Source organism: Equus caballus, chromosome 2 (genome assembly GCF_041296265.1).
Source record: "Equus caballus isolate H_3958 breed thoroughbred chromosome 2, TB-T2T, whole genome shotgun sequence".
Taxonomy (NCBI): Eukaryota; Metazoa; Chordata; class Mammalia; order Perissodactyla; family Equidae; genus Equus; species Equus caballus.
In genome coordinates, this window is record NC_091685.1 from 120697385 (window position 1) to 120721815 (window position 24431).

The 24431-nt window shown below is 37.7% G+C and overlaps 1 long non-coding RNA gene across 1 annotated transcript; it reads right to left on the reverse strand.

The window, feature by feature from the left end:
* Positions 1–243: 243 nt before the first annotated feature.
* Positions 244–18627, reverse strand: LOC138920108 (uncharacterized). The gene is made up of 3 exons (XR_011430789.1): positions 18478–18627; positions 1899–2196; positions 244–466 (listed from the first exon to the last, which is right to left on the reverse strand). It is a non-coding gene; the product is annotated as an uncharacterized lncRNA (long non-coding RNA).
* Between the last annotated feature and the right edge of the window lie 5804 nt (positions 18628–24431).

Genomic DNA, 24431 nt, shown 5'->3' on the forward strand with positions numbered 1-24431 from the left:
GCAATGCGAAAGTAGACAATGCCTAAGCCACATGTAATTGAAAGTGTTCCTGAATTGGTGAAAGTTACTCACCTTAAGTCTACAGAGAGTCCAACTAAGGAATCGTTCTGATCTAATCTTTACCATCAAGTAGGTGCACCTCATTTCCATTGTGTTTTATGATTTACTGGCTCATATTTTAAATATGATTGCATATATTTTGGTAAGCTCTTTTTTTTTTTTTTATAAAGATTTTATTTTTTTCCTTTTTCTCCCCAAAGCCCCCCGGTACGTAGTTGTATATTCTTCGTTGTGGGTCCTTCCAGTTGTGGCATGTGGGATGCTGCCTCAGCGTGGTCTGATGAGCAGTGCCATGTCCTCGCCCAGGATTCGAACCAACGAAACACTGGGCTGCCTGCAGCGGAGCGCGCGAACTTAACCACTCAACCACAGGGCCAGCCCTTTGGTAAGCTCTTTTAAGTCCTTTCTGAAACAAGGAAAAAATAAACAATCACTATATAAATGAGCAAATGCATATAGATCTATCTATCTATCTCACTTAGTTGCAAAATATTTTTGTCAGATTAAAAGGGAAAATAAAATAAAGCGATAACTTGAATTAAAAGTAGAGGAGATTAAGAGAAGAAAAATATTGGTAGGGTCAGAAAATAGAGCCAGGAATGAGACCCCTAAAAAAAAATTCATACCATAAAGATTTGCTACTAGTGGGCTGCAGATCTGGCCCTAAGCTTTCTAACAATCAGTGGGAAAATAGAATCCTGATCAGTTACACAATTTACAAGGTATATAAGATAAAATCAGAACGATTGTTAGGAGAAGCAAAATTATTGCTGTTACTAATATCCGACAGAAATTTCTCCCCATGGTCCTCATAAAACCAGCACCATGTAATATACCAGCTTATATCCTCAACCGCACTTTCAGAGTAGACACAATGACAAGTTTCATAGTGTTGTTGGCATCACTCTAAAACAACATTTCAGCAAAGGCAATTCTATAGGGGTCAATACAATACTATCCAGGTATGCAGCTGTCCTCTGATTTGACCAAATCCAGGGGCAGATTTTAATACGTCTGGAATTATGGATGGATTTCATCTTTTAAGCAATCTTTTCTATATATTGTTTCTGTCTGTAGATCTTTTGATACACATTAGGAAGCAATGGGTTTGAAATTACACTTTTTTGGCAAGCACTCAGAATTCAGATTATCCAGACTCATGGTTAAATATGGACCTATACATCTTTTTTTTTTTTGAGGAAGATTAGCCCTGAGCTAACATCTGCTGCCAATCCTCCTCTTTTTGCTGAGGAAGACTGGCCCTGAGCTAACATCCACACCCATCTTCCTCTACTTTATATGGGAGATGCCTATCACAGCATGGCTTGTCAAGTAGTGCCACGTCTACCCGGGATCCGGACTGGCGAACCCCAGGCCACTGAAGCACAACGTGCGAACTCAACTGCTGCACCACCGGACCGGCCCCGGGACCTACACATTTTAACCAACAGTTGATGTGGTAGAAGGTTTTCCACTTCTGTCTGTGGACACATGGCTGCATGGCCTCCATGATTCCAAGGAAACCCCAGGGTTACTATCTCCAGTTGCTTCCATTCCATTACCAAGAAAATTGATCTTTAAGGAGAGACTTTTAATACTTCATATTTTTTGTCTTTTCTTTCTTTTCAAGTCTGGATATTGTATCACATTGAAGTTAGTGACATTTTCATGGCTTACTCTCTCATTACCTGGAGTAAACACATCATTGCAATCACGATATTATTATGAGTTCAATTACATGAAGAAATATGATTATCTTGATAAAATGCTTCATTTGGTTAACAGAGGGAAAAAAGCCCCTGACCCTCAGCTAACTACACGTTATTACAATGACGTACCAAGTCAAGATGTGCAAGATGAGAAATGATTTGATTAACCGCTGTACTCTGAGTACTTCAAGCTATGAGAGCTGCTCGCGCTGTAAGTCTTTCTGCGGTCCTCTGGGCCTCTCGGTAACAAGAGCTACCCTTTTGCCGTCACTGTCACTTCACATATTCAGTCTCTAAAGCTCTGTTTGTTGTTTCATTCTGCTTGATGTCTCCCTGAGGAACACCTTCATTTTAATATAAATAGAGCGTTTCATCATGCGATGGCAAAGAATGGTGGAAGATACGACTCTCAACGTTACTGGACACACTGCATACAGATGTATTCCAAAAGAGGGATAAAAAAGCAAAAAGAAAAAAACCAAATTTAATAAAAGGGCATCAGTATTATTTATATAAATATAATGCAAACCATATGTCTGTAACAGCCAAGAGTAAAAGCTGAAGGTGAGGCCGTAACATTTCGTGTTTGTGGCTATGGCAGGACGCGAGGAAGCAGCTATTCAACAGATCCTGCTGTAGCTCTTATCTGTGTCTTTAAAAACCAGATTACCTTCGTCGCCTTCCCTGGAAGGACAGTCACTTTTAGATCCTTAGTAATTCTCTAATATACTACTACTTCCTTGAATTTAGGACAGTTAAAAATATTTTCTGAGAGATGTTCAGAGACATAAAATGAAGCGTAATCCTGGCTTGCCCCATCCATATTGACTTAGGGGTGGGTGGGTAGGGGCAATAATAAATGAAGGTGACTGAGGAATGTATTTTCTTAGGCCTGGACTTCTGAAGATTTTCCAAGGGTCTCATAGCCGTCCTGAACTTTTGACAGTCTCTTAGGCCGGTGACTCTTTCATTGTTATCCCCTCTCTGCCTCCTAGTGGCCTGGCACCATCCCCATCACAGCATACAGCAGTCACTGGAGAGATGCCACCACCTCCACCCTGGCAGAGTGGCCTCTGCCTGCTCTGCCCTCCCCACTGTTACTGCTCCTCTCTCTCAGCATTCTGGAAGGTGATTCTCTTCCTGACATTGATTGAAATATTTATTAGAATCCCCCAAAATAAATTCACTGACTTCTTTCCATTTGTAGTACACTCTTCCTCTTGTAAAAAGCAAATAAATAACAATCATTTTTTTCTGCAGAACAAAGATCTAGCAGAAGAAAGAAGTAAACATTTGGGAACACAAGATCATCACACTTCAAAGCTTCCTTTGCAAAACTCCGGAATGAGCACCTCAGAAGGCAGCCCAGGCAAGTGCCTTAACTATCTTCCCCCTTAGAGACACCTTGACAGCAACCTAGGGCCTTTCTTGTTCCCTTACAACAATGTCGGGTATCCAGTATCTCATTTTGTCTTTTGGCTATAAAATATCAAATTAACTTTAAATCCCAATACACTTCTCTCCACGTCCCTCGGAGTGTGGTGGCGTGATACCATGACCCGTGGTTCCAAAGTTTGGCGTGTGTCCCAGCTTGCTCTAGAGGGACTACAAATGTAGTTGTGAACTTTCAATCTAAATTATGTTTTGCTGGGTTTTAACAACATTTAATATCTCTATAGTCAAAAGCATTTATGATCTAATAGTACATATGCATAAAGACATACACAGTCAAAAATCATTGAGTTTTAAATGGTGCTTTTCTCATTTTGAAAATAATAATTAAACATTTTTCTCTTTCTTTTCTATCTACAATCATTTTTCAAATCAAAGGAAAAAATGTATCGTGCATCCTTCTTATATTTTAGTTTCAGTCAGTGCAAAAGGCGAGGGAGCAGGTAATATGGAGTCTGCAGTTATGTTTTGCTTTGTTTTGTTTAAATAGATATTAATGAAGTCCAAAGTGGTGGAGAAGAGGACAAGAGAGACGATGACGATTTACTGAATGCTGGTGCTGTTCAAAAATCATTTCGAGGCCTGCCCGGTGGCGCAGCAGTTAAGTGCACACGTTCCGCTTCTCAGCAGCCCGGGGTTCACAGGTTCAAATCCTGGGTGCGGACATGGCATTGTTTGGCACGCCATGCTGTGGTGGGCATCCCACGTATAAAGTAGAGGAAGATAGGCATAAAGCAGAGGAAGATGGGCATGGATGTTAGCTCAGGGCCAGTCTTCCTCAGCAAAAAGAGAAGGATTGGCAATAGCTAGCTCAGGGATAATCTTCCTCAAAAAAAAAAAGAAAATCGTTTCATTTAGTCTTTGCCTGAATCCTTCTGAAGAAACTTTGTGTTATGCTAGCCTTGGACCACATAACTGTTCATTGGAGAAGCCAGTGTTCGACTCAGTTTCTGCAATTCTTTAGCTTATGCTTTTTCTACTATATTTCACTTACTCTCACAAAAGGAGAAATTAATAACTCTTTCTCATTAAACAATTTTTAAAAATGGACAGAATTACTTAAGAGTGAAACCTAGCGTAGAATATGGTCAATTGTTTACTCCATATTAGATATTTTATAAGCTACCGCTTCTTCCTCATCAGGAATAGACACTTCTTACTCAAACTCCCTTTGAGGTTTCTGCTTTAATATGGTTCTTTATCTTTCTACCTATCTGATGGCATTCTTCTAAAGATTTTGTTAGAAATCATTTGTGGTATATTGGAAAACATAGCCACAATATTTTTCCGTTCCTCTCATCAAGAGGTGAAATGTGAAATCCTTCTATCCGAGCTGGCCTGGTGACTTGCTTCCATCAATAGAATGTGGCAGAATTGAGAATTCTAGAGCCTTGACCTCAGAGATCTTGAATTATGAGACCACACGGAGAAAGAGACCCAGACAAAGAGACAGCATCAAAGCTTCATCTGATGTGCAGTGAGGCCGGTTTAGACACTCCAGCCACAGCTGAACTGTCAAAGAATTGCTGCCACATGACTGCAGGCAAAACCAACAGAAGTGTCCAGCTCAGCCCAGCCAACCTATAGAATTGTGGGAAATAATGCTATCATTATTTTCAATCGCCAGTCTTTACAGCTATTTTTTATGCGACAAAAATTAACTGACATAGCATTCGTAAAGAAAAGAACTTTGGTATACAGTAGGCACTCAATAAATGTTAGCTGTGATCTTTTATTTCTCTGTTTTCTCTTGATGTACAAATAAATAGTAATTACTTATTGATTTAAACAACATAAATGTTTCTCTGGTCTGTAGATAATATCAAATGGACTCAGTAAATATACCTGGCACCTAAATAGACTCAAGGGTTGTAACAGTAAATTTTTATTTGTAACATAGATGTGATTTTATGAGGTGAATATATATAGAAGGTGCAATTATGACTATCCTACCACAGGGAATAGAAAACGAAAGTGTGCTAGATGAGAAAAAGTAATAAGGTAGAAGAGTTGATGCTTTCAGAGAGTTATAGCAATTTTCTCAGACAAAATCAAAGTTCAAAGATGAAAATATGTGATTTGGGCAATTAAAAAATGAGATGTTACGGTCAAAAGTAATCTGAGACCTTTTTTTGAAATGTGAAAATATATGCAGTATATATAATCACTCCCTAAAGGCGGATCCTGGAAATAAAGGGAGGTAGGAAAGAAGAAAGAAAAATAGGAAGAAGGAAGGAGGAAGAAAGGAAGAGCAAAAGGTGCTCTGTTCAGTTCCACAGTCTCATACACAATTAGAAAATGTTGGATTTCATATCCAGGCTCTTCTTGGAAACTCATAACTAGGACACTAAACCCTGTGAAGCCTTTCAGTAGAGACATCTGCTTATCTTTATTAAAGTCGAAGTTTTCCGCTTTAGTTTAGAATAGAACTCTTTCTATTGTTATAGCTATTAACATCCTCTAGGACGCATTTTAGGGCAATATTTTTCAAACTGCAGGTCATAAACCATTAGTAGTGTGTGAAATCAATTGAGTAGACCATCATTTGAAAAATATGAAATAAAATAGATTGAAAAGGAAGAGAATATAACAGATCAGAGCATAATACACAAAACAGCTACATTGTTTCATGAAATTTTTCTTGCTGCAAGTGTGTGTGTGTGAGTGTGTAATGGGTTGTGATATAAAAATATTTTTTTAAGACTCAAGATCAAGAATTTTCTATTTCCAATTTTTAAATGAATGAAACTTAAAAGTCATCGTGTTGCCATCAATATAGTTTTTCAAGGAAATAACATTCCTTTAGTATATACTACTAACAATTGGAAATATTTATAGGCTATATGATTAATTAATTAAATTCTTGAACATATGACACCACTCTTTCAGTAATGAAAGCTAGTTAGCTGGTAATTTCGATTAAACTTTTCAGCATCGTACTGCAACTTAATACTTTAATTATTAACTTTGATTTAACAGCATCAATGTTGAATACTAAAAATGTAATAAACATCTGAATCTGTCACTTTATTACAAATTTTTAACTTTGTTCAAAGTGACCTACTTTTTTATTACTGTTACCAGTAAATCTAGTATTATTAATCATCTATTAATTTTATTAGTAATTAATATTATTAATCATCTATATCTTCTAGTATTGCGTTATTACTGATACTATTTATCATCTCTTACTTAGTATTTGCTTAGGATATGTCAGGTATTATCCTAAGCAATTTACTTGCATAATTTAATTTAATACTTAACAATTCTATGTGGTTAAGACTATTAATAGCCCCATTTTACTTCTTAAGGACACTAAGGCTGAGTTAACTTAAGTAACATGCCCATGATCACTACTACAAAGGAATGAAGCTGAAATTCAAACCTAGATATTTGCCATTAGACATTAATATGGAAGCTAAAATCTTTTTCTTAATTTTTTATTGAGGTAACATTAGTTTATAACATTTATAAATTTCAGTTGTACATCATTCTATTTCGAATTCTGAGTTTAAAATCTTGAATAAGAATCAAATAATATTATCATTTCAAATATTTTGTTATAATTAAGCAAAACTAGATCTCAAAACCATTTTGAATAGGATTCAGGCTTTTCTAGCATTTGTGTCTGATCCGATGATTCAGACAGATCACTTTGAATTGAGTAATTTATTTTGAGACTCCAAAGAGACCTTCATGTTTGTCTGATTTGATAAGTAAGTCTCTTTTTCATCAGGTCAGAAATGTTCCTAAACAACACCCATTCCCACCTCTAAAGACCCCTCTGACCCCAGCACCACAGGCAGAGTAGATGAGATGATCAAGACTTTGTAGGGAGAGAATATTGTGAGGGAAAGTGTCATATAAGGTCCTCTAAGATACATTGCCAGCATAGAGAGGCCTTGTCAAAATCAACATGAAGTCCAGTCTTAGAAGTGAATGGTCCAAATGGAGAACTGGAAAATCAGCCATAGAATTTGTAATCAGAAAATTTCAAAAAGATATGTTCAAAATGTGACATAAAGTGTGCCAAGACATAAAGGGAATTTATATTAAAAAAGAAGTACAAATAGCTCTCAAACACATTAAAGGAGGTTCAACCTCATTGATAACAAGAGAAATTCAGATTAAAACTACTACGTACACCAAGATACATTTTCACCTATCAGATTGGCAAAAATCCAAAAGTTGGACAATCATTCTTGGTGATTGTTGGACAATCATTCTTGTCACACACGGCTCATCCATTTCTGGAAGGAGGGTGACATGGGAAAAAAAATTTCATGGAGATCTATTAGAAAATATTTATCAAAATAACAACTGCATTTACTCTCTGATTCAACTATCTCACTTCTGAAAATGTATTGACAGATACACTTGCACGTGAAAAAATAATATATGTACAAGTTATTCATTCAAGCATTACTTCTTATGGTTAAAGATTGGAGACAATCTGTGGCGCTAATATAGGAACTTGGTTAAATAAATGATTCTGCATCTATAAAATGGAATACTTTGTCCCCTATTTCAAAAAAGAGTCACTCTATAAACACTAACATGGAAAGATCACTAGAATGTACTGTTAAAAAATCCTTTCGAGTGGAAGAAATACTAAGGAAGAAATTAGTACTTTCAAATGGAAGTCAAAGTCTTCTACCAAGAACAGCTAATTATTTTTCACCAAATATGTTTTACCAAGAAATGATAAAAAGACAATTGATTTCACAACTAGGTTTGTATTTATCTTTTATTCTAGGAGCTGTAGGTACACAAACATTCTAAGCCCTTGCTAATTGCTGACATCCAATTTCGGGTACATATTCTTTAAGTATTTGACTAATAAATTCACTAGTTATACTTGTATATTGTCAATGAAACACTTGTATGTTGTCAATTCATTCACATTTTTGATGGCATGAATCGGACTGATGAATGAGAATTTCTTCTTATGTATTCTTGTCACCAACACCCTCTTCTTACAAATTGTCAGAGCAGTCTGAAGCTCATAATAACCTGAATATAAATGCATTTCAGCTAGACCAGAAGTGAAATGATTAAGTAAATTTTTACTTTAAGGATTCAGTAGTACCAAAGACAGACTGTTTGACATCCTATCACATTACTATTATTATTCTTGGTACATGCTTCTTTCAGAATTATTTCAGCTATTCTGGGAGTCTCATCAATGCTAGAAATAAAATAGTAACTGTCATTCCAAATTCAGAATAAAGAATTCCAGTTACAAATCAAGTGAATAACTTAATATTACTTTAGGTTTTCGAATTTCCATCATGACAGGTATCTATTAACTGAAAGATAATAGATTTGAGGCAAAGTTATCATGATGTCAATCCCTTCTGCTGTAATATTTGCAGTTTATGATGAATTTGTCCTTGGAATTATAAAATCTCTCTCTTTTAATCATTCTTCCTTACTATATGTTACCTTGAAAACTAAAATGAATATATCCATTTCATTTAGAATTTATTGTGATAATAATTACAGTCTTGCTTATTTCATGATGCTTCAGTAATGCTGTCCTTGTTGGCAGGAGGCAATACCACAGACTGAACTCAGTAATCACGAGATCTTCTCCGTGTCTTTCGTTGAGTAGACTCTTCTGCCTGGCATTTTAAAAGTTTAGGTTAAAGTATTATATTTACATCTTGGTTATAAGAAATGTCCAATTCCAGTTAGGAATTTACAAAAGGCAATTACGAAGCAATTTTGATGAAGTCATTAACTCCAGAACATTTTCTAAATATGTTCATCAGTTGTCCTACGTACAGACGATGTGAGAACTCCCCCACAACTTCAGACTCAGCAATAGGCTTGGGGACCAAAGAAGCCCAAGAAAACACAAGCAGATTAATGTTTTCATTTTGTCTTCTGTGGCACCATTTAGAGCAAATCCTTTTTGTCAGAGTCTTAGAACAGGAAATTTAATCACCATAATAAAGCCTATGATAAACATAAAAGTTCTTGGATTTCCCACTATGTATGCATTGCCTGGTGAAATAACGTGGGTCTATAATTGTTTAGGTCTAGTGAAATTTATATCAAAATTATCTTAATCAGGCTCATTATAATTTGTATGACCCTAATTTTTTAGAATTAGGTGAGCAAGTTTATAGCTGTAGTACATGTGTTTAGAACAGTGCCTGATGCAAAATATGTAGTCAAAACGTAACTAATAGGATAATTAATACGTCAGAATAGGAGCTTTGACTTCAGTAGGCAATGCAATGAGGGTACTGGTTAGGGAAGGCTGGAACTAAGAAGCTGGAAAGGAGGTGCACACACTATTGTGAATCATGTATTTGAGAACGAAAGACACAGCAACTTGTAAGAAGTGAAATTCAGAAACTGAGACTGTAAGTGGTAGGAGGCAGTGACCAGGGACATCTAGAAGTGGTAAGAACTAGTGTAATAGCGTGAAAGTCAAGAAAGGCAGTGGATACTCCAGGAACAGAAAATTTGCAGAAATTAAGTTTTATTCGACCCAATCAATAAACATTATATAAACAGCCACTATATCACAAGAAATATAGTACATAGACTGTCCTTGATCTCTGGAGGTTGAACTCATAGCTAGAAAACTAGATGAGTCAAACCACAGTAATGATACTCTATGAATGGCCCACTCGTAAAGCCAAAGAGGGCCAACAGGTGGTTAAAATTTGAGAGCCATGGGAATATATGTGGCCAGTCTCCTGGTTCGGGATTCAGGAACAGAATCTTAGCCTCAAGAGGAGCTGCGGGGTCAAGGAACTATCCTAGAGGCACTATATGACCCACTGGCTTCAAGGTTAAAGTAGATTCAAGGCAGACTCAAGCATGGAAGGACAAATTAGAGAACCAAGTGAAATAAACAGATTTAAGGCAGAGGCCTGGTCACAGGAATGAGGCAGAAACTCCTTACTATACCAAAGGATCAGACTGCATCAGCAACATGGTCAACTCAGTGCTGTGCCTGCTCCTAAGCTGAAATGGAGCCCTGTAAAATTCCTCTCATCAGAGGCAACTAGCACCCAAATCTTGGAAAGTTCTTTTGTAAAGGAAGAAAAAGTATGGCTGGCTCAGAGGAAGAATAACTGGCTGAAAAACTTTATAAAAACATACTGGCAAATAACTGATATCTGTATGTCCAGAAATTACACATGATTTGTAGCAGTGCCCTGCTGACATAGTGCCATTCAAGATTTTTTCAGTATTTAGACAATAACTATAACATAGATAAATATGTTCCCAAAAGGTCCTCAGCAACAAGATCAATGTAATTAAACTAGCAAGAAGATATTGGACACCAAAAAGGTGAGGCAAAAAATATATATCTATGTAATTACAGATACATAGATATTCATATGTGTTCCTGGTTGGTAATACCTCTTCAATTTACATAAATTGAAGCACTTGTGAAAAATGTTTAGTTGATTTACTCTACTAGCTTACAAATATTAGCCAACCATACAATCAAGCAGCTATCTAAAAAGTTATTAATACTTGAGATGCATTGGTAGTAGTTGTTATTGCATTGATAATAGAAGGTGCAGTTCCAGACCAGGAAGAAATGCAAGATCTGGATTCCAAAATACACACAGAGAGGTTAGTTTTGGCGAATAGAATGGAAATTTTTGGTAAAGTAGACGAGGAGGGGTAGTTGATCCAATAAGAGTGCAAAAATAATGAATATGATATCCAGCAATCAAGAGGGGAGGAAGGCACTGCAGTCAGACACACTGGGGTTCATCTTATAATCTGAATGCTGTAATGAAGACCACATCATGTCATGCTTGGGCGACTTCTCTTCCAGAGCTGGAAAACTCTTTTAAAAAATAAACATATAATATTAAATGCATACAGAAGCAGCAAAGATCTCAAGGCCAATAACACCATCTGCCATCAGTGTTAGTTTCTAATCGCTGCAGGTGGGACCCACATCCCCAGGAGTTTTAGCGATATCACTTTTAAGCTACCTTTAGTACTAAACTGTGGGGTAGGACTTGGATGGCCAAACCCAAAAGGAGTGGTAAATTCTCAGCAGTGAACTCCACTTCTTTAACAAATGCTTCTAGGCTAGACTTATACAGAAAATAAATGACAAGAAGCAATCATCTAGAAGTTGGTCAACCATAACAGGCCAGATAATCAGACACATTTTCAAAACCAAGTTGAGAAAATAACCTCAAAAGTGGGTAGGTGCATGATTCAGTGGAAAGTGCACCAAGTGGAGTGACAAAAGATCTTGCTTCTCCTGACCATCACTCGTTAGTTGTGGGACCTTAAAGAAATCTCCCGACACAATGTCTAGAAGAGGGTCTGGTATGTGGGAGACACTCAATAAATGTGGGTTGATTGAATTCATAAACAATCCTAACTTCTAGGGCATGAATTTCCTCAACTCTGTAGTGAGATGGTTGTGTTGGATGACAATCAGTGTAACCTCTAGCACAAACTCCCCCTAAATCTCTTATATGGCTGTGGGTTGCTCAGACATCCTAAGGCCCAGATGGCACCAGCTCGGGGCACTGAAGCCAGATGGAGTGGGAGCTCGTTTTTCACAAACGTTTGGCCAAAGAGAACACAGTGAAGAATAGGCCCAGGTTCTGCAACAGCTACCCTACAAATATTTTTGGTTTTATGTTATTGCTAAGCGTTGAAGACTGCTTCGTGCTTATTGGTCTTCTCAGGCATACCTGCATGAGGCCAGCCTTAAATCTCCAATTGCATGATTTTGAAATATAGGGACTTATGAACATGCTCCCAGTAAAATAAGAGAAAAAATTTAAGTGTTCATGTGTTTTTATTTTTCTCCACTTTATTTGGATAGTTCATGTATCAACCTGGCTTTCATTCCCTCTCCTTTGAAACCATAATATTTATTTTCCTTGAAATCATTTTCTGCTTGGTATGAAAATATACTTTAGTAAGTAAGCATTAATACTAGTTAGGGGTTCAGTTTTAATGAAATTTGAAGGCAAAAAAGTCTTAAATCCAGCATGAGTCACTTCAAAAGCATAGGTCAAATATCACAATCCTCAGGGAAATCTTTCCCCACCATTCTTTCCTTCACTCCCTAAACATTCTGACCTTCCATTTAAATTGTAATATTAGGTGTCACCTAAACAAATAGCATTTTGCTAGCCTCTGTTTAGTCCTCCTTTCTTCTCTGCCTTCTCCCGTCACCTCCCTTCCCAGGTCCTCTCCACCACCCCATCTCCACCGTTTCTTCCTTTCATTCTTTCTTCATTCTTTTTTAGGAACGCAGTCCTCTGGAGTCCAACTGCCTCCATCCACCATTTTGTGGATGTGTGATCTTGAGCAAGTTGCTTAAAGTCTCCACATCTCAGTGTCTACGCTGCTAAGTTGGAGATAAAATGTAATAATAGTACCTACCACAACAGGCTGTTGAGATTCAATGCGCTGACGTATTTACAACATTCAACTCATTATCCTGTATGCTTTAAACTTTCATACAGTGATGTCCATCCATTATATTTCAACAAAACTAGAAAAATATGTATATTTATAACATGTGAAGGCATGCTTAAATCATACCACGTTCACAATGGTTGTCTAATATTATTTCGCAAATGTTTACTTGGCTCCTCTGGGCACCTTGATCCACTCAAGACAGCACCGAGTCCCTGTGTCAAACACTCCTGGGTGTTCCTGGTCTACCTGCCGCCTCTCTCGCCCCAGGTCACATTCATACAAATATTGAGATGACCAGGAAACCGTCTAAGTGTAATCCACCTCCACTCACTGCCTCGCCCACGCGCACCCTGTCCTGCTCGTGTGGCTCACGAGGAGGGAAAGCGTTCTCTACGTCTGCCTTCAACAGGAGACCTGCAAGGGAACAGCTATAATTCACAGCCTTGTATCTATTTGTGGCTGCGATTCTTTATTTCACCTGTGTTAAAATATCACAATATTTCAGCTGTTAATTGAAGCACTCTGGCGTCTTGAGTTATTTTTATAGTCAACTTGAGATGACATGTGATAGTTCAGATTAATGGAAGCTCTGAGTCAGAAATTCTGTCTCTAGCTATGGTCATAACTTTTAACATGTGCTAACATGTGATATCTGTAGATCACGTGACCTGTAGTTATTTCTAAAATGGGTACTTGAAACACCGAACTTTTGTCATGGTAACGCTTTATGCTAAATGAAAGCAACACTTTAGTCTCTCATAATTTTTTTTCTGGTACCACATGTCTTAATAAAAAGCAGTCATTCTAATGTTTTTCAGATGTCTTCAGCAAACCCGAGGGTCTTTAACTCACATAAGCAAATACCAGTTGAAATAGGTTTATCAACCTTTACAGGACTATCTATAAAATGCCGATTGTGAGTGAGAAAGCAGAGACAATTGATTTGTGGGAAAGAAAGTCCCTCTACTTTTAAAGTTCCTCCACTGCGTCGGGAATGGATTCTCTCGAAGTCTATGCAGCAGTCAGAAATCCAGCCTGTAGTAAGTGCGAGCTCCCTCAGACAGAGGCCTGGAGATCCTTTTAAGTGATGTGAGCAGTGAAGCTCTTAAAGTGGGGCTAATTAGCTGTTTGATGTACTTGACAGAGAAAGATGTATGCAAGCAGAGAGAGAAGACTGCAAACACAGATATCCCCGATTGCATTATTGTCCAAAATTTTAATTAATTTCTTGAGGACTATCTTTTCCATAATTTAAAATGGCTTAAAAGATGTACAACTAACAGGTTCAAAGTGTTTCTTTAGCTAATCGCTTGCACTGCAGGAGGCTGAAAATTATAGAGCACATTTTATACATTCCTCAAGCCATTCAAGAATTACTTCTACAGGCTCTGGCTTTCCTTCTTCCTCTGTTTGAGTGATGGCATTGAGAAGTATGTGACTTGACTTCACTGACATGTTGTTCAAAGCCCAAGTAGGCAGCACTCTGATCTTCAGGGCATGGAAGGTATAACTGTCTTTTGGTATGAAAATACTCTTTTGGTACATACTAGTCAGAGAGAGAAAAATCTATACAGGCTTGGTTAAGAAATACTCCTTTTTATAGTTTAAAATAAAAATGAGTTCTTCAGCTAGGATGACCTGTTTCTGTAAAATACAGTTCAGAAAGAAAATAATTTTGAAAACTAGCCAGGGACAACTTTCTGAATAAAAATTATAATGGCAATTTGTACACACAGTAGCAATCAAAACATAAACATGCAAATAGATATAGAGTTGTTTCCATTTATTTTAGTTATCCAAACATAGATTATAAATTTTGCCAACTTTGCTTATTTTCTATTAGCGAATAAATTTTTTTCCTTTTTTTTGAAAAATTTCATAAATTTCATTGCTTTAAAATCATTCTGCTGGTATATTCAGGAAAACAACAAACTTAAGGGTCATTGGTAAAATGAAAACTAAGAAATAATCAACTGAAATATGTGAGAATAATAACCTTAATGTCTTATTTTCACATAAACTGTAGTGTCATTAGAGAGTAATTCCAATTTACTAAGCTTAGTTAGTGGTCAAAAAATTTTATTCAAAGGGACTTTTGTTAGAGATATCTAAGATTTTTGCCAAAATCATGAATAATATAAATTCTAAGAGTTTTTCAATCTCTACACTGTTTTTATGTATGAGTATCCATGGGAAAATTCACTCATTCATTCAATAAATATTTATGGAGGGCTTGCAAAGTGTTCTAGTTACTGGTGATACAGCAGAAAAGTAAGTAGGCAACACTTCCTTCAGGCAGCTTACGTGGTCATGGGGGTGGAGTTTCAGGAAACAATATAAATAAGTACTGTGAGCTTCGTTTCAGAAGGCGGTATATTCCATGAGGGAAACAGAGCCAAGCACATCGGGTGGGGGCTCGCAACCTACTCGTGTTTGCATAAAGTAGGGTGGGGAGATTTTGAGCAAGGGAGTAACAGGATCTGACTTGCATTTTAAGACCTGCTCTGGTGGCTTGTTGAGATTATTCCAAAAGCTCCCGTTTGGAATAAGGAGATTTTGGAGACTGTTACAGTGATCCATGGAAGAGACAGTGGTCGTTGGGCCACCGCTCGGTTGGAGGAGGGAGAGCAACAAGTCAACAAATGGTTACACCCTGTGGAGCTGTGAAAGGGGAGGGGGACAATGCTTTCCTTCTGTGCTTTGATCTTATCCTTTACCATCTCCTTCTGGACTGCGCTCCATCAATTGTGCAGCCTATCAATCTCTCCCACTCTACTGTCCTCTTTCCCAAACAAGTTCAAGTCTCTCTCATTTGAAAAAAAAAAAAGAATATCTTTTCATTTAGGCTTGGTGAATGTCAGAGAAGAAGTGATGTTTGAGTTGAGACTTAGAGATGTTTAGCAGGCAGATAAAGAAGAAGAATCTAGATGAAGGCAGCCACAGTACACAGCATGCAATCAGGAGGCTTGAAGAGACAGACCTTCATTCGGGGAACTGTGAGTAGTCAGCATTGCTGGAGTGTCCTGGGGTGGGGAGGGGAAGTGGGCCGTTTGAGACCAGGTCACAATGTGCCACTGATACTGCTCTCCAGAGGCTGGTGTGGTGCTCTTACACTGTCGGATAGGGTGGCAGAGAATGGCTCCCACGGGCGGAGGTGGAAGGTGTTGCCCTGAGAACCTCACTCGGCATCAGAGCAGAAGAGGAGGAGAAGTTGACCCTATCAGGGTTCAGGAAGTGCAGCAACACCAGGATCTTCCTAGAGGGCATCCTGTGTATTGGAAACTCTGAGAAGCAGCAGCCCAGCTGGCAGAGAGAGAACAGCCTATTCATTGAAAGGGAGAACTTGGATTTAGGCGGTGGTCAGCCCAGAGCACCTCAGGGTGGCCCACTGGCCAGAGATGGGGCTCCCCTCACAAAAATAATCCACTAATCCTTTTAAGGGCAGCACTACAAGACACATAGATATTTCAAATGTAACTTTGGGGCCTAAATTCAAATTGTAATTTTAAAAGAAGAGGCACTGGACTGCTTTCAGAGTAGTAGGGGACAGTCTGGTGACCAAAGAAAGCAATTCTCCCTAATAAAATTGTATTTCCTTAGAGCATCTTAGGCTCCGACACAAGGGGATTTTCCAGGGGCCCCACTGAGATACGTGGGCTGACAATGGGAAATCTGAAACAAGAGGAGTAACGTGACTAGGTTTATATTTTAGAAAGATGCCTCTCGAAGCAAGGTCTAGGTAGGTGGATTAGAGAGTGGAGAGGCTAGTTATGCTGACACCAATAAGACAAAAGTGATGGAGACAAAAATGTAGTGGGTTAATTCATACACATCTACCAGTATAATATAAATGCTTGCCGTAGGTAAGGAGACACTGGAGGTAAATTTTGGAGAGGAAAACATAACAGTGGGAAATCTTGCTAGCATGGAACCTCCTTAACAGCGAGAGGCCGAGTACATTAAAGTAGCAATTTATCTGATGGGAAATTGATATCTAGCAGACTAGTGACAGCCTCGTTGCCAGGAGAGCACGGTTACAGTCTCAGCCTGCGACTTTAAAAACTTCACTGAGGGAAAAATTACAGTCGGGCAAGCAGCAGCGGGGCATGGCCTACGGCACAATCTGCCGATAACTAAGTCCCAGGGAGAACTGATTTGTGGCTTCTGAGCACATGCTTTGAGAGCCTCTGCTATTGACTAGCTGTGGTTCATCGGGATGTAGATCTATCTTGGCTAACAAGAAAGCACTGGAGGTCTTCATTTAGCCCCTGAACGCGTCTCCAGAGACTTTGTGCGGCTGTCTTAACCTTCCTCCAATCAACACATCAAAAGCTGCAGAATATATTTTCACTTTCAAAAAATGCAAACTGCAAGCGAGATAAAGTTGCCAAACTAGACTTGAAAAGGGGTAAATGATTACAGCGCGGCTCCAGATATAAAGAATAAATCATGTGTGCCCAGCCAGAATTTTCTTATATGTGTCAACAAGAAAGATAACTGAGTGTCTGCATCCCCAGGACATCCACACCATATTAATTTGACTAGAAAGAATTAAAACCGTTTACACTAGACTTCTTACTTGACTAATCATAAGCAGCATGCTTCCGTAGGATTTCTCATTGACGATAACTGGTTATAATGAAATGATTAGAATATTCATCTTAGGAACCCTCAAATAGTGACATTGCATGGGTTTTTCACTCGAGCCGTATAGATCAAGGCAAGAACATATTTCATTTCTCATTTAATTTCAGCAAGTTCTTCCTTTCCTGGGAGTTTGAGATTCCGTTGGAAATAAATTCTGAATCTTTAAATGTTTTCTCAAATTATCAGCTCTTTTGACATTGATTCTAATATCATCAAGACCTTTCCTCCCAGATGTTTTCCAGGAGGACTTACTCACAAAAGGTCACCGCTGTTCCCCAGCCTTCCAGGATCATTTAGTGTCGGCACTCTTGACTTGGGATGTGTGCAGGTGCACGAAGTGAGAGAAGGTTCCCCTTCGGTAAGCTCTATTTAAATCTCTAGAATGAGTGAAAGGTCATGCTGGGAGGTGGGCTCCTTCTACATGTGAAGGAAAGCCATTACTTTAGCTTTTAAATTCCAGGTGGCCCGGTAAGGATTGGAATGCATGGTTTGGACTCCTTGCCTTTCAGTTACCTCTTAAGGGAGATGCCACTTTGATTTACTGGACTAACTGGAACAGGCTCCTTAGGGCTGTTAGCAGGACAGGTGCTGGATTGTCACATCAGTGTAAGCCTTCCTAGGTGCTGTCATTCCCTTATTGGGAGTTCTGTCTGGGAGGGGTTCTGCTTTGGCTCCAAAACTCCCTGTCTTAAAGGCATCTGCTCACACATTTCTTCCCAACTTCATGGAAAGATTCATATTATCCTCCTATTTCGTAGATCTAGCACATTGCTGAACTGATGGCATAAGGTGCATAGTGTGCACCAAATACTCTTTTATTGTCTCCCACATTTTTAAAAATAACCATTAAAATTAATTTCAAATTTAATAAACATTGCCATGTGATGCAGAAACAAACAAAAATGTATGGTAGGATGAAAGTCATAGATTCAACATACAACTTTCAAACCTCAACTTTAATTCTAAAAGTTTGTCAGTTCTTTTGTACATATTTGCATATTTCAACACAAATGCCAGGTCTCATTTCAACACTTTATGAAGAAAATCAGTTAATGGCTTTTCAAGCCCATTCATTCCAGAGAGGTTCCAAAAAAAGCTTAAAGGAATGTCCATTTCCACATAAAGGACTAGACAACACATAAATTAAACTTGCAAGACATGTCATTTTACATACCTCTGTAACATCCGGATTAGACTATGACAGTGCCTGCCTCCCGGGGCAATTCTTAAAGACCACCCAGGAAATTCAGCCACTGCCGAATGCGGCAGCGGTCTGTCGATTTAGGATTTAGGAATGGAGAACACTTCAGTTGTGTCAACGCTGTAACAGCAGCCCGCTTATTTGGAGCACAGTTAAAATTCTGCAAGGTGAAATGTGAGTACTTGGCTTCTCTGGACTGCCGCTCCTTGGAGGAAGAGTTTCACACCCTGCCCTCTCATGCCCATGTGCGGCTTGTAAAGCAGGGCTTGGTCCAGCTTTGTGTCCATCTACAAAAGCAGCTCAAGCACTTCAACAAGGATCTTACTGAATTTGATGCCATACCTAAATAAAAATGAAATCCCCAAGTTACGCATAAGCCTAATTGCCTAAATAGGCACGTTTAATTGATTTATTTATGAATTTAATTGAATAAATAAAATATTTAAAGCTTACTAAGATGTATGATAGGAGTTTCCAAAGGTAGTTAGTAACACCCATACGGATGTTTTATGTGTAGCTTAGCAAAGATCAAAGGTCACAGGATTTGAATAGAAAGTAAACTTTTACTTACATTTCTCTAATATACGGATCGCCTGGTCTGTAAATTTTTGCTATGCCAATCTTTGTTCTCCTCTCTAACACATCACCTCCTCTGCACGGTCATAGCTGGGGACTAGGCTCTGGACTAGGAAGCAGGGAGCTGGTCTCTTTCCATTTGTTACCGTGTCAATCCAAGATTGACTTGCTAACCACCACTGCGGTCAGTAAAACTCCCTGCGCTGAGTCTGTAAGGAACGGCTCCTCGGAATCTGCCTTTAGATGTCAGATATCAAAATGGGTGTGCAATTATAGTGCCAGCACCAACAAGGCCACCCACAGCCGGCATTTCTCATTTATACGGGAGTGGGTTTAGATGAAAATGAAGCTAAAAGTCGAGGCTTCAAATTATTCATGTAGTAGAAAAATGTATATTTTTCTAAAATGAACCAACTTAATTTTAAAAATGCATCATAGTCTGAGATACTTTTAATGTAAAATGTGCATAATGGTCTACAGATGGGAGTTTTGTTTTGCGGGGATTAGTTTTTGCTGTGAAGTGTCAGGAGAAGGATTTGTCTTCTGTTATTGTGAGAGGCTGGTGAGAAAATAAGTCTCTTTGACACATGGGCCAATGGGTTAGATCCTTTCTTTTTGTTCGCTTAGATAAAGAGTTGAAGACAAGACTAGATTTAGTTTCACTGATGGCAAGATACTGTTCTGTTTTCACCAGGCAACTTGCATACAATAAGAGTAAAATTATTTGACTAGACAGTCAATTAATAGTATTCTTTGGAATATAAGGAAATAATTATATGAAGAACTTCATGATTATTAATAATTGGAAATGTCAGTATACGTGGAAAACAAAGTATGTCTCTTTAAATTTCCGCTTGGAGATGTGAAAACATCTTGTAACTTATTCAGTTTGTCTTTCTTCAAGCCTCGCAATGCCATGGTGCTCTTTTGCATGGGCAACCACATACTCTGGATCCAAATGGCTGAGACTGACAGGGGAAACTGAGTTCCTGAAGGACAAGTTAAACCAGCACTGCCCCAGGCAAACATAGAATCAGTCTATCTATAAATAGCTTCTAGACTCCTCCAAATATATCCTTTTCCTATTGGAAATGATTTATTCCATTTTCATGTTAGTCTTAGAAATAGTAACGATGACTCAAAATGCCACTCTAAATCAACTAACCATCTTTGTGCTAACAAAACAAATTCCAAAAACCATGTTTTCTCATATTTTCTATGTGTCCCCATCAATAAATACTTTCATTCTAGAAGACAGTAAATATTTGTGAAGTTGAATCTGCTTTTTATAATTTATAATACACATTTTTAGATTTTAAAATGTATTTCAGAAATATTTTCCTTGGCTTAAATAGCTTCAGAAATTACAAATAAAATTATGAAATAAAAGCAATACCTATTCCTGAATTTTAACCAATAATAAAGCCAATTTTCAGTCATTCAACAGTGGATTGCACATAACAACTTGAATGACAGTGTGTGTGCTGGGGGAGGAGTCTGTGTTTGCTGGGAAGTGCGCCCATGAGAGAGAGACTGTCCAGTCCGTTTTTGAGTATCCTTTAAAGGCAGATGAGCAGATGCTCTGCTTTGCTGTTGACGTGGAGTACGGATACAAATTTATTTGATACGCGTTTTACGTATATCCAGTAACCTGATATAATGGAGGAGCCTGAGCTTTGAATTGAAACGGATGTGAATTTGAATACCCACACAGTCACCTACTTTTGTGCCCTTGAACATGTTGCTAATACTCTAATTCTCATTTTGTAGTTGTGAGGTGGGAGCTGTAATAACCGTTACTGAGGGCTGTTTTGAAGATGGGTGACACTTAGCACAGTGCCTGGCTCACAGGAGGCACTTACTAATAATTAATTCTCATCACTCAGTTTTACAAAACGAACAAAGTAAAACATACTATGCTAAACAAAATTTGACGTTACTCAAATGATTCAGAAGGCATTCCAGGTTCTTACAGTTTTTTTTGCAAAGCGTTGTTATAGCCGTTCACTTTGAATACACAGTGCTTTTGAGTCCCAGGTTTAAATAATGCGATTTTAAAAGGCAATTCAAGAAAAGTCTTATTTCATTGTTTAGTAGTTTGGGGTGATTGTATTCTAAACAAACAACAAAAAAAGAAAAGATTAGATTTTATAAAAAAGTATAGGCCTTTCTGCTCAGTCTTGTGGTTAATAAAATGTCGAAGTGGGGATCAGCAGAAATAACGCTACAATCACTTGTATTATCTTAGACAAATTACAAATTGTTTTCTGAGGCTCAATTTCCCCATCTATAAGATGAAGGCTTGAAATAGGTTACCTTTTAAGCCGTTTCTAGCAATAAAATTGATGATCTTTATTACTTTTTTTTTAAGAAACAAATCAGAAAAAAATTTCAAAGCTATTATTTTATAGGTCTTCAAAAGGCAACTATTCATGCCACTTGCTAGTGACAATAGGGAAATGACCAGGAGCTGAAACACAGCTGATAAAAGAGTATTCATTTACCTTCTGTATTTGTTTTCATAAAATCATGGTGAAAGGGATAGAAGTTGGGGAAGGAACATGAACAATAGTGAGTTGACTTGATTAAAAAAAAGAAAGGAAGAAAGAAAGAAAACCGCCATTAATCAAAATGGCCCTGACTGCAACTTCTTGATAGCAGACTTATCTCGCACCTTCTTGGTCAAAAGAATTAAAGGTCGCTGGTACAACCTTTTCCACATGTGCCACATTCCTCTTCTGCTAAAAACCTGCCTTTTGTGCTGCATTCAAAACTCTTCAGGAAATGACCTAGGTTGTAAAAGGAAGATAGTGTTCTATTTTGCCCTCATTTCCTGCAGAGAGTATTCAGATGTTCATCTAGGAAAAATATATATATAACATTCTGCCTTAAAGAAAGAAAATACAGGTAAAAAAGAAAAGCCCTGTTCAATTACAAACACATTGCAGTCAGTAGCTGTGCTCCAGACCACAAATCATAGTGAAAGCCAGGTTCTATCTATCTATGTAACCCATAAAATGCCTTTTTAACTCAATATTGTTAGGAACATTCTAGTCCAGATTTGAAAGGATTTCCCTATTATTTTCTACCCAAAAGATTAAGTATGAAATAATGACCCAAAAAATAGACACCGCCTTGTTTGTTAAGGAGACCTGTCTTACACTTTCCTAACATTATAGACAGATTTCACGGTCACAGGAAAACAAAACACACATAATGGAGTGGTTATTAATTCAATAAATCCAGCAGCTCTCGTGCTCTGGGCAAAAGGCAAAGTTAAAAGCAGCTGTTCATTGACGACATATGGGACACGGCCAGGGTGAGGTAGCTGCTTTAACACATCATCCACCACTTCTAAGGCTGACTGCACTCGATTCCTTAGACAATCTACACACCATTTTCAGTTCCGTGCCTCCATAATTTATCACAACAATACCTCAAGCACACAGATCGGAGGGGGAAAATGAAAGCAATTTACAGTATCGAGATGAAAGTAGCTGGGTGCATGCAGAAGACCTACTATGTAAATCATATCCACAACTTCAAGGAATGTTGACATAATATTCTGGAATTAATTTTTTCCAGCATTCCTATGTAGGTCACACAAAGGTAAATGTAGTTTCTCCTCCCTACCTCTTATATCTGGAGTTGTTTATCAATATGTTAAAGAGGAAATTGATTTTACCTCTCCCTCCTACAAGGACAATAAGAACCTTATGTATAAAACTTACCAATAACAATGAAAGGAATCACTTGAAACATTAGCATGCAATCTTTATATACGTCTCCCAGTTAAAGGTCATGGGACGACAGCAATAAAAAAAGGCAGAAGCACAGACAAATAAGGGATAGCAATCTGTATGAAATAGTAGTCTGGATTATTGTAGACTAATCTCATTATGTCTTCCTTTAAAATATGTCCGTAAACTCTGCCTCAGATCCACATAGGTAAACCGCATCAATAACAAATGCCATAATATAGAACATTTTAAGAAATGAAATTTTTATATCATCATATCATGTGTGTTTCATGCGGGAGGCTGTTTTTACACTCTACTGAGAATAGTAAACTGACACCTTCATCAAAAACCAGGCAATTAGTTATTTCAATCTCATTCCCTACCCTGCTTCTATCTCTTAGTCTTGGGGTTGACTGAAGCAGTTACAAGGCGGTACGAGATATTTCAAGAAAGTGTCTCAGGATAAAAGGTAATAAACAAAATCCAGGACATGTAAAAGGATTCTAGGAAACTCCAGAAATACACTGAAGTATCTGATTTCCTCAAGGCACACAAGACAGAGCATCAGCCCTTTAATTTACATAGTAAGAGAAGAGTAGACCCTCAAAACTGAAAAATTTGTCAACATACTCATCTGAGACATTTCTTTTTCTGTAAATTAAATAAAACAATTTCCTAGTTTTTTTAATCTGAAACAAAAAAGTAATTTGTTTATTGCAGATAATTTGGAAAATTGCAAAATCAAGAATCACTCCAAATCCTAACAATTAGAGAGAGCCTCGATCCCAGCTCTGTTGTGTCATTTATTGTTTATTGCATGAATTACATCTTCATGTCTTTCATTTCTTGATTCATCTTTTTATACTAATGATGTTAAATCTTCGTATGTTATAAGTATTCTAAATATTTCCCCCCTTTTTTCCATTTGTATTCAATGTTTATGTTAAGTGCTCGATGAATACGGTTTTATTTATTCCTCACTAAAACTCTTAACTGGTAGTTACTGTGTAATATTAATAATAGTAATAACTATTATCATTATGATTATTTGACAGATCAGAAAATTGAGGCATATAGAGGTTAGTGAGGTCATGCTAAATAAATAACAGAGTTGTTTTTTAAATCTGGATGTGCCTATTTGGAAGTAAGTGCTCTTGGTCAGTGGGCATATTATCATTACAGGTGTTTTTAATTTTCATGTTTTAATCTATCAGTCTCATGAATTGTTTTCTTTTTCCATTCACTTTTATGCCTAGAAAGACCTTCTTCACGCTTATGTCAGATACAAAGTCACCTCTGCTTTTCTTCTAGTTCTTTTATTTCTTCCTTTACTGTTTACTCTTTTACCTACCTGCAATTCATTTTAGGATATGGTATGAAGCATCTTTATTTTTTCTAACCATGTAGTTGGCCAACTAATCTAGGATCATTTATTTAATAATCTATGTTTTCCTTGGTGCTTAGAAATGCCAGTTTATCAATACCAGTGATTTTATGTTTTGGCACAGTATTTTAATTGTATAATAAGATCTAACAATACAAGTCACCCATGTATCTGATTTCAACTGTTTTTACCAATAGCTCACCTGTTTATTTTTCCATATAAACTTC